Source organism: Loxodonta africana, chromosome 11 (assembly GCF_030014295.1).
Source record: "Loxodonta africana isolate mLoxAfr1 chromosome 11, mLoxAfr1.hap2, whole genome shotgun sequence".
NCBI lineage: Eukaryota > Metazoa > Chordata > Mammalia > Proboscidea > Elephantidae > Loxodonta > Loxodonta africana.
In genome coordinates, this window is record NC_087352.1 from 56,261,115 (window position 1) to 56,273,257 (window position 12,143).

Below are 12,143 nucleotides of genomic sequence, written 5' to 3' on the forward strand. Positions count from 1 at the left end.
TTGTAACCCCATGCCTAGGACAGAGTTTAACCCAGACGGGGTGCTGGGGGAAGAAGGGAGGGAAGGAGGGGCCCCAAAGGCAAACTCGCACGCTTCCTTTGCGGGGTGGTGGGGACACCTAGTGGTCGCCGCAGAAACGTGGGCAGCTGGGTTTCCAAGGCCTGGGAAGGCACCTCCCTGCCCTCCTCTTCCACCTCCCTCTTGATGCCTCCCCCCTTTTATTCCCTTCTCACCCACCCCCACCCATCACCCTCCCTTTTCCCCCGAGATAGCAGTACTCTGTCTCCTTTTCCAGCTCTCCATCACCCTCAGCTCTGCCCACCCGGCTCCCTCCTAAGAGGCAGGCCAGAGGGCAAGCCCTGCCTGGGGTGGGTCCGCCTGGGCTCATTTTCTAGGATCCCATGTAGTCCACCACTACCATCAACAGTTGCCATCCAGTCGACTCCGACTCATGGTGACCCCATGCGTGTCAACGTGGAACTGGACTCCGGAGGGTTTTTGATGGCTGATTTTTCAGAAGCAGATCACCTGGGCTTTCTTCTGAGGCACCTCTGGGTGGACTCAAACTTCCAGCCTTCTGGTTAGCAGCCAAGCATGGTTGTCCCACCCAGGGACTCCCCGACAGTCCAAGGGGGTCTTATGTGGCCTTGAATGCCAAGGACTCCAATCTCCTCACAGGATACCTGCCCCCTGGATACCTGTTTGGCTTCCCAATGAACACTGCTCCTGATGAATACCGCTCCTGTTCCTGCTGGCAGTTCTGTGCGAACAATTCAGATTAGCGCTGAGGAAGAGCCTCCCTGGGGGACTCTGCCTCATGCTGTCACCTGGTAAGGGGCTTTCCTGGTGCCTAAAATTGGACTGCCTGTGCCCAAAGCCCAGAGTGTCAGCCCCGTGTCAGAAGGAGCTTCCCAAAACCGAATGACCTGGGCACACTGAAGATGGGGTGAGCCTACATGGGGGAGGGGTGGACACCCATTCCTCACACGAAGACACAGAACCAGCCTCCGTTGGTCAAGTTTACAGCCAGGCCCATCTATTTCAAAGGTAACGAACATCCCTAAAACATACTCATTTTCCACTGAACATTTTCTAATAATGACGAGGATAGCTAGGCTTCATTAATGGCTCGCTATGCCCCAGGCGGAGCCATGGTGGCGGAGTGGTTAAGTGCTACGGCTGCTAACTAAAAGGTCAGCAATTCGAATCCACCAGGTGCTCTTTGGAAATCCTATGGGGCAGTTCTATTCTGTCCTATAGGGTCGCTATGAGTTGGAATCAACTCCACAGTACTGGGTTTGGTTTTGTTTTTATGCACCAGGTATATTGCCAAGTACTTTACATTTATATATATATATATACACACACACACATTTTTCTCAATTTTTTCTCACACCAAACCTAAGATGTTAAGTATTCCTGTCAGTGTTATACAGATAAAGACACCAAGGCTTAAAGAAGTTCAGTAAGTTCCCGAAAGTCAGATGTTTAAGTACTAGAGCTGCAATTCGAATTCAGGTCTGACAGATTCCAAGATGCTTTAACCATGACGTGTGTCTCCTGGTGTTTGCCAGTGGCTGCTTCATGTAAACCTTTTAAAAATGATTATTGTATGAGCATTATGCTCTTTTAAGAACTATACAGGATCATATTGACCACAGCAACTTGAAAGATAGATAGGAACCTTAGGGGACAGTGAGTATATGTTAATGGGGGAGGAACAACTCAGAATCGGAGGGTGAGAATGGTTATACAACTCAAAGAATGCAATCAATGTCACTGAATTGTACATGTAGAAACTGTTGAACTGGTGTATGTTCTGCTGTGTACACTCTCAACAACAGAACAAAATTTTAAAAATATTCTAATAGTGCTTTCATCCTCAGTGGAGTATTTTATTCTTTTAGTTTCCCTCTTAGACAAGTGGTCCTTCTTGTTGGTCCTAAACGTACCAAAGAAAGGCACCTCCAGGATACCAGGAGGTGATTTGTAAAGCCCTCCTGCCCTGACTTAGCCCTAGGTGATTCCACAGACTTGGTTTGATCCATAACAAAACTACAAGAGAGTTGCTTTAAAGAACAGTTATTTCCTCATACTTCTGTAAGCTAGAAGTCTGAATTCAGGGTGTTGGCAGGGCTAAGCTCTGTCCACTCCGGAGAAAGATCCTTATCTTTTTTAGCTTCTGGCAGCCGTGGGCAATTCTTGGTGTTCCTTGGTTTATAGACAGATCCTCACATGGCATCTTCCCCGGTGTGTATGTGTTTATGCCTCTCCCTATTTTCCCTTTTTATGTGAAACCAACCTGTTGCCATTGAGTCGATTCCAACTCGCAGCGACCCCACAGGGTTTCCAAGGAGCTGCTCGTGGTTTCAAACTACTGACCTTTCTGGTTAGCAGTTGTAGCTCTTAACCACTGTGCCACCAGGGCTCCTAGGAATTAGGTTTAAGACACACCCTAGTCTGGTATGCATCATTAACATAACAAAAGGAAAACTCCATTCCCAAACAGGGTCTCATTCACAGGTACAGAGGTCAGGACTTCAACATATATTTTTAGAGGGACTCAATTCAATTCAGAACACCAGCAAAGCCCTCCTCAGCCTTCGTCTTTCCAGACCAGGCCTAGTATTCTCAGCCGGTTCCCTTAAGACCATTGCAGTGTGTCCCTGCCCTTGCCAACACTGACTTCTCCTTAGAGAAAAAACAGGGCCTGAAGTCAACCACCTGCATCTCCTCAGGTGCTGCCACAGTCTCACCAGGGAGTCAGCCTAAAGCCGTCTGCACAGCGCCTGGTTCAGAGTAGGCGCACACTACACATTTGAGGAATGAATGAACAAACCAGTGAATGAATGAATGTTAAGGCCAACTTCCTTGTGGCCTGATTTTCAATTAAAATGTAAGCGCTCAAGGTCTATGTTTGTCACAAAAGGTCAGCAGCGTTTACAAGGTGCTGTTGGCTTTACACACTGCAAAGATGTCCTTGTCTCACCCACTTACATCTTTCCCCTTTTATGGGTCCATCAGTGATGCTTTGGTGGTCACTGTAATGAGTGTGTTCACTCCAGGTTAAGTGATTGTTTTCGTCTCCCTTTCATGTTAGGTGTTAAAATGGCATATTAACTTGGACTAGAGCCTCTCCCTCCTGGGCAGTGGCAAGACGTATTGCAATGTCAAAGTAAGTGAAGCTGAGCGTTCTGTTTGAAATCCAAACTCCTCTGCCTGGGCCCTAAGCCTCATCGCAGCCCAGCCCCAGTCTCCAGCTGCTCCATATATTCCTGCACACCTGGGGCTTCGCACTGCAGCTGGCCTTTCTCAGAAATGCCCCACGTCTTTCCGCATCTGTACCTTTGATGTGCCATTTTTGGAATCCTCTTCCTGTACCTAGCTCCTCCTGCTGAAATTCTCCCCAGTCTTCCAGGCCACCTCCTCCAGGAAGCCTTCCCTGATCCTATAGTCAGAAGCACTGGCTTCTCCCTCTGAAGGCTGCCAGACTGACTGGCCCTCAGTTAAGGCACTGACCATGTGCTACTTTGGCCCAGAGCAGCTAGATACCTTTTCCCTGCCACCTCTCCCCCCACCAACTCCTACGAAGCAACACCGAAGAGAAGCCTAGAGTCACTTCATGTAAGAAATAGCCAAATTTGCTGGGAACGTTTACCTGAAAAAACTTCCTGGGAGTCATGTGCCCCAAGTATCCTTCAACTGCTAAGATTCTATCAGTCTATGAGCTCCTTGTGGAAACTACCTGGGCTGCTTTGGAGGTCCTTTACACACATGCACACACACGCACACCTGTGCCTGGCACTGAGCAGTGATCACAAAAAACTAACCTCCTGTTCAATGTGAGAGGCCTCTGTCTTGTACGTCTTTCAGGAGGTGTGGTGGTCAGAATCCTAAGATGGTCCTCCAAGGTGTCCTGCAGCCCAGGGGCACATGCCCTGAATTGTCCCTAAGAAACCCACTGCCATCGAGTTGATTTTGACTCACAGTGACCCTATAGCACAGACTAGAACTGCCCCATAGAGTTTCTAAGAAGCGCGTGGTGGATTCAAACTGCTGACCTCTTCATTAGCAGCTGTAGCACTTGATCACTACACCACCAGGGTTTCCGGATTGTCCCTAGGACTGTGAATATAATAGATTTTATCCCTGTAATTAATGCGGCACAGGTGACTTTTGTTATTGTTGGGTGCTGTCGATTCTGACTCAGGACCCTATATGACAGAGTAGAACTGCCCCATAGGGTTTTCTAGACTGTAATCTTTACAGAAGCAGATTGCCAGGTCTTTTCTCCATAAACCCCTCTCCACTAAACCCCAGGGATCCTGGGATACAGAACTGAGAAGTGTTCCTTTCTATTCTTTCTAGAAGAGACTGTGCAGAATTGGTGTCAATTCTTCTTTGGTAGAATTCTCCAGTAAAACCACCTAGGCCTGAAGATTTCTTTTTTGGAAGTTTTAACATTATGAATTCAATTTCCTTAATAGTCATAGGGCTACTCAGATTATCTATTTCATATTGAGTAAGCTGTGGTAGTTTGTGTTTTTCAAGGGATTGGTCCATTTCATCTAAATTGTCAAATTTATCTGTGTAGTTGTTCACAGTACTTCCTTGGTACCCTTGTGATGTCTGCAGTCTATACTGGTACCCAATTCATTTCCTCACATTGGTAACTCAGGTCTTCTTTGTTAGTTTTGCCCATTTTATTAATCTTTCCAAAAAACCAGCTCTTTGTCTCACTGATTTCCTCACTTGTTTTTCTGTTTCAGTTCCACTGATTTCTACTCCTGTCTTTATTATCTTCTTCCTTAGCATTTACTTTGCTCTTCCTTTTCTAGGTTCTTAAAGTGAGATTTCTGAGATTATTGATTTGAGGCTTTTTTTCTTTTCAAAGGGTTTCATTCAGAGCTATAAACTTTCCTCTCAGGGCTGCATTAGCTGTGCTCCAGAAATTTTGATATGCTTTATTTTCATTTTTAAATTTCCCTTGAGATTTCCTCTTGAACCCATGGATTATTTAGAAGCATGTTGTTTAGTTTTCAAGTGTTTGCAGATTATCCTGTTTTATTTATGATTTTTAGTTTGATTCCATTATGGTCAGGGAACACTCTGTATGACTTCAGCTCTTTTAAATCTGTTGAGGTTTATTTTATGGCCCAGCTTCTTCGGCTCGAAGTCTAGGATACATGTGGCCCAAAAAAAAAATCCTGTGAACTCATCACTGTGTCATTCCTAGGGTCCTGAGGTACCCCATCATCTGCTGCCTTCTCTCCACCTTTCAGTCTTATGTGTTTGTTTCATATATAACGTCCAAGGATTTCAGATGTACTTGTTGTTGTTAGGTGCCGCCAACTTGATTCTGACTCATAGTAACCCTACAGGACAAGAAGAACCGTCCTATAGGGTTTCCACGGAGTGGCTGGTGGATGTGAAACCACTGACCTTTCAGTTAGCAGCTGAGCTCTTAACACTGCACCACCAGGGCTCCTCAGATGTACTCAGCAGGAGAAATAAGGAAAATTGTGTATCTATCTTTCCAGAAGTTGAAGTCCACAGTAATAAGTTTTAAAAACTTACATATACACGCACACATTCATATATATGCATATATATATTTGTATTTTAAAATCCATTGCCGTTGATTCCGACTCATAACAACCCTGTAGGACAGCGTACAACTGCCCCACTGTGTTTCCAAGGCTGTGAATCTTTAGGGAAGCAGACTGCCACATCTTTCTTCTGTGCAGCAGCTGGTGGATTCCAGCCACCAACCTTTTAATTAGCAGCTGAATGCTTAACCACTGCACCACCAAGGCTCCTTATATGTATTTTACTCAATAAAAATTAAAAATATATTTCCATCATAGTAGTTTTATATATATACATATATATACACACACGCCTGGGTGGTGCAAACCATTAATGAGCTTGGCTTCTAAGCAAAAGGTTGGAGGTTTGAATCTACCCAGAGGCACCAGGGAAGGCCTGGCAATCTACTTTGACACGCTTGGGACCACCATGAGTTGGCATCAACTAGATGGCAACTGGTTTTGGTACGCATATATGTGTGTGTGTGTGTAAAATAAGGATGACAAATGGCAGAGAAGAGAGCAGCCAGTCTTTCAGAACAGAATCAGATTGTGGAGGGCCCAGACCCAAAGTAGTGAGGTTTATAAGCTAATAGGTAGGAGATGAGAAGCCAGTTTCGTTTCAGGGCCAGGGAGAATAACAGGACAAAACGATCCCTGGAAATCATACAGCTGATCGGCTGTAAGTAGGAGGACTGGAATATTCACAGAGGGACTGACAAGCTTTGATTTGACAGCTAACCAAGAGCCTATTTGGACACCATAGTTCATCAGACCTGTGTTCAGGATCACCTTTGAACCTAGGACCCTGAACCTCCCCAAAACCCTGCTGTAACTAGAAGGGATGCTGAGAAGAGCCTCGGGCAGCTCCCTGTCCTCCTGCTGATCTATCATTCTGCCACACTCAGAAATCACCCACCTATAGGCCCCAGTCTGATGTCAGGTAAGTGTTAGCTTATCTGCCATCTGAGGATGTGCTGGGACCCTCCTTCCCTCCCAACCACAATGCAGGCACAATTTACGGTGCCTAACTAGGCTCCACAGCACCTGGCACATACCAAAAAACAAAAATGAAACCCCTTGCCATCAAGTTGATTCGGATTCATAGCAACCCTACAGGACGAAGTAGAATTTCCCACAGGGTTTCCAAGGCTGTATTCTTTACAGAAGTAGGCTGCCACATCTTTCTACCAAGGTGCAGCTGAGGGTTCAAATGGCCGACCTATCAGTTAGCAGCCAAGTGCTTAACCATTGTGCCACCAGGTCTCCTACCTGGCACATAAGAGCTTGATGTTTGTTGAAATTACTTTTCGCAAAGGCTCCTTGAACCCGTTCTGTCCATCTGTCTGAGACCAAGTGGTGACCCAAAAGACCTACATCAAAAATATAGAGGTGGATAACACCCCAAAAGTAGGGCCAGAAGTAATAGAATTTCCTTTTAGAATAGAAAAGGCTGAGGGGGCAAAGGGCACTGCAGCTTACTAGAGTGAGATGATGAAGGTGGGAAAGGTTAGAAAGGGAGTTGGGGACTCCCTAACTTTTGAGGTTACCGTTTATGGGAAAGTTGTGATGAAGAGGGAGAAGAAATACAGCACAATGAACCAAGGGTCAAGAGCAGAAGTCAAGAGAGTTGCAGAATACACACAACTGCCCCTTCTATTGAAGTGCTCCATAAGGGCATCCCAACTCCCCAAGACTGAATGCCAATCTCCTACTCCCTTCAAGTTCCAGCTTAGAACCAAAACCAAAAAACCCAGTGCCATCGAGTCCATTCCAACTCATTGCAACCCTATAGGACAGTGTAGAACTGCCCTATAGAGTTTCCAAGGAGCGCCTGGCAGATTTGAACTGCCGGCCCTTTGGTTAGCAGCTGTAGCACTTAACCATTACGCCACCAGGGTTTCCCAGCCTAGAACACTGAAAGCTAAATCAGCAAACAGGTGAGAATGAGTCTCTAGGCCTAACAAACATCTCTGGCATTTATGTCGGCAAGATCAGAGTGAAAATATGCCACTGCCATAGAATCAAGAAGCCTGGGTGTCACAGTGGTTAAGCACTCGCTCAGCTGCTAACCAAAAGGTTGGCGGGTCAAACCCACTAGCTGCTCCTTGGAAGAAAGATGTGGCAGCCTGCTTCTGTAAAGATTTACAGCCTTGGAAACCCTGTGGGGCAGTTCCAGTCCACCTTATAGAGTTGCTGTGAGTCAGAATTGGCTCGACAGCAATAGACTTTTTTCTTGCCATATAATCACCTCATCCGACACCTTGCCCCCACCCCACCTCGACCCCCATTGCATAGAGACAGCTGGGAGGGAAACAGTTTTCCTTATCCTTAGATGGGCAATGGCAGGGCCTCCAATTTCCAATTTCTGCTTCTCCTTAAAGTGTTCTGGTTCTCATAATGGCCCAGCACCCACCCTGTCTCCAACCAAGTCTACTCCACTCTTTCCTTTTAAAAATAAAAAAAGGATGTTTTTCCAGGGTCATATATAAAATGCTTTATTTCCCATTTCGATGGCCACAAACCAGTGAAGGAATATTGTTGACCTCAAGTCTGAGAATTCTCTAAGTGACTGGAAACTCATTCTTGATCCAAGATATTCACAAGCTTAAGAAAAAAGAATGAGCACATAATGATTTAATTGGCTTTCTCTTTTAATCAAAAAACATACTTAGTTACAGAGTTTTCAGGAACGGTTCAACTATTTTTTAACCACAGACTTCAACCAGACAAAAGTATACAGAAAGCCACAAAGGAACTACCCGAGCTTCAGCTGACCAGTTTTCTCCGAAGCATAAGCTAAGTGTAGCTCTTGGCTTTCACACAGCTGTACTCCTGACTTTGGGGGAGGAGACAGCACCAAATCTGTCCCCAGCCCCACCGCCCCCAGTCACCTCTTCCAAACTCAGCTCTGCAACCCACCATCTACAAGCATTTCATCATCTACGAGCATTCATATACTTCCCTTAAATCACATGTCCAAGGCATTGGCCAGAACCCAACACTTGAAGGAAGTTTGCCAACTCCATGTTTAGTCTCTTACCAAGCCAAATCCGTGAGTCTTTCTATCAATGACAAGCAGCCCTGGCAACAGCAGCTGGTTTCATCTTTCCTCTCCAGCAACCTCAGAGCTGGACTCTACCAGGACTCCCCAGGCCCCCTACCCCCACCCCACTCCCAAGGGAGGCTCTGCAGGTCCTTGTAAAAGCTTGGTTCATTCATTATACACATCCAGACCAAGGGCAGATTGGGAGAAAACTCTGAAAGGAAATGTTCCAGCCAAAAGTCTTCTCATCAAAATTGGCATAAAAAGTGCCAAGAACAAAGTGAACAGCCATCCACTGGTATTGTTTTCAGTCATATAAGCCATTCAGGGCATAGGAGAGGTAAGAAACCAAAGATCCAAAGTAATGACCTCTGATATCACTAGGCATTAACAATAGGTTTTCAATCCATTTTCGTTGGAAAAAAAAATTTACCAGCACATAGCACTTAGAAGATGTCACATGCATACCAACCAGAAAGCTAGAACGTCATGGCTTAAAAAAAGCCTTAATAAACTTTTAACAGAGATGTTGGAAAAATTAAACAAAGGCTTTTTCCCCTCCTTTTTTTTTTTTTAAAGTATTTATTGCAGCCCCCAAGGTGGTGCTAGGCCTTTGGTTAAAATTAAGTCTAAATGACATATTATGTAACTTCCTGACCACAGCGGAATAGTAGTAAAATATCAAGCCCAGCCTCATTTGAACAACACGGAAATAAGCAAAAAGTCCCTCAGACAGCAGAGCAAAGGTAAGAAATCAAATACTGCTGCAAAGTAGGCAAGGTCACTTAGAACTTCAGAGCTGGAAGAACTAATCTGGCTCAACTCCCTCATTTTACAGATGAGGCAACTGAGGCCCAGGAAAAGGAAACGACTCACTCAAAGTCACATAGCGAACTCGTAGCAGAGCGCAAACTAGAGTGCAGCCATTTGGCACTAGCCCAGAGCCCTTAGTTTCAGGCTGAACAAGAACACTGGCTCTGAAACAGGTCTAAAACAAACTGTGTGACAAGGATCCACACCCATAAAGAGAAATGATTGTTTTCACCAGTGTTCTCCTTAGTCTTTCCTAGATTTAAAAAACAAAGAAACAAGCAAAAAACCTTCATTCATTCAAACTGATGTTAAAATCCCTGAAAACATTAGCAATTACTTAAGCAACTCCTTGGGGCAGGATATCAGACCCTCAATTTTCATAAAGGCACCTATAGGTCAAAAATATCTGCAGGGGTGAGGAAGGCCAGAAGATAAGGTTTGAAAGAAGACACCCTGACAAAAATGACCCTCTTATCCTCAAGAGTTGTGTGTTTGTTGTTGCCATTTGTTTCTTTTTGGCTGGCATCCTCTAGACAATGGTATTGTCTCTGGCTATTGATCCTAATTTCATAACCCTTATAACCCCAGTTTTTGAATGAGTAGCATTCAAACTAAAAAGCAAAGAGGTCACCTTGAGGACAAAGGTGCCTCTGACTCAAACCATGCTATTCTCCATCACCTCAAATGCATGCAAAAGCTGGAAATGAATGAGGAAGACCAAAGAATAATTGATACATCTGAATTACGGAGCAGGCGAAGCATACTGAATATACCATGGACTGCCAGGAGAACTAACAAATCTGATTTGGAAGAAATACAGCCAGAGTGCTCTCTGGAAGCGAGGACAGCAAGACTTTATCTCACATACTTTGGACATGTTATCAGGAGGGACCAGTCCCTGGAGAAGGACATCATACTTGGTAAAGGAGACAGTCACTAAAAAAAGAGGAAGACTCTTAATGAGATGGATTGACACAGTGGCTGTTCCAATGGACTCAAACACAGCAATGACTGTGAGGATAGCACAGGACTGGGCAGTGTTTCATTCTCTTGTACACAGAGTTGATATGAGTCAGAACTGACCCGATGGCACCTAACAACAATAGCCTTCATGTGGAAGCAATGAAATCTTTCAAAAACATTAAGGAAGAAAATATGAACATGACTAACTTCTCTCTACAACTACCTAAAGCCCTGCAAGAAAAAGGTACTCTAAGCAATCAAACCGATGTCAAATGCCAAAGCACTGAAGTCCTTTTAACATTTTATAGGAAAGTTTCTTGGCTCCTGTCCCAGACTTTGTAATTGTGTCTTAAAGGAAATTTTACTAAGTTTGGTTGTCTGGTTTCCTTGTCGAAGCAGTCAGAAATAGTGGATCAGAAAAGGAAGAGAAAATACTAAGGGGAGCCACATTAATAACCATACGTGAAGTGGCAGCTGTCAGAAAGGTATAAATCCAGGAAGGGATGATTAAAAAAAAAAAAAAAAAACTACAGCAATCTGCAACCATTTAGTAAAGGTGAAAAGAGTCCTGCCTGTCTTAGCAGCCCTGAGGTCAACAAAGACAGCTAATCAAATACACACAAAAATGTTATACCCAATATACTCTGATACACATATTAAATAACTCCATCAAATATGGCTAAAATAAAAAAGTTATAGTGCCCAAATTAGGCAAATTCGGGTTACATGGAAAATCTCATTCCACAGTAATACCAGATAAACAAGATAAACCACCTAGCAGTGCTGGGACAAGGAAGTGCTAGAGGCGAGGCCAGGCCAGAGGAGGACCACACTGCTCCCACTAAGGCCACTGACTTTTTACATCCTTCCTGGTGTCTTAAAAGAAATTACTTAGTTGTCAGACAAGATGTTAAGGTTGCACAAAAGATTCTTGTAGCCAATTCTCTATAATCTTCCAAAAGAAGATTCAGGAGATTATTTACAGATAGTTATCTGCCTTTAGAACAACAGCGGGGAAAAAAAGCATTTCTTCATGCTGAGTGTTACCTGCTATGTCTCAGACAAAACCCACCCACAGAAGAGTTGCTGACTGACAATACCGGTAATTGCTTTCATATAATCATTTATACCTCAATAACCTAATACGCCATTTTCCCAATCTGCTATCATTAAATAAAATGCCAGTAAAGTGACTTAATCACGAAGGGCACAAACTACAGAAATTATAAACAAATAAGGTTATTTATGCCCTACTACTCAGAGAATAAAGCAGAAAAACTGCTTCTTCCAAAAATATCTGAAACAGTTAACTTCATATAAAATACCTAGTGAGGAGCTATTAATTCAGTGTGTAGAAGAAACCTTTCATCTTGTATTCCTCAACCTCCGAGATACTGCAGGAGCACTATGGGGAAGTGTACGATCTTCCCTCCCCAGATGGGAACAGCCAAGAACAAAGCTGCAACTCACCTTCCTACAAGTAAAATAAACTTCTGGGTATTTACCACCTGGAAGACAAATGATAAACAAAAACATTTCATTTTGCCCTCAAATTTTCTATTACAAATACCTCCCTTAACACCAAACCCATTCCCACAAAAATGGGACACAGCTAAAAAGTGTTTGGTTTACTTGGATGTTTCAGTATGGTGTGATCCCTAAGCCAGACTATCCAACCTGTAAGCCTGTACCATCTGCAGGAGGAATGGGACAGATGATGTATTTAGTGGTTC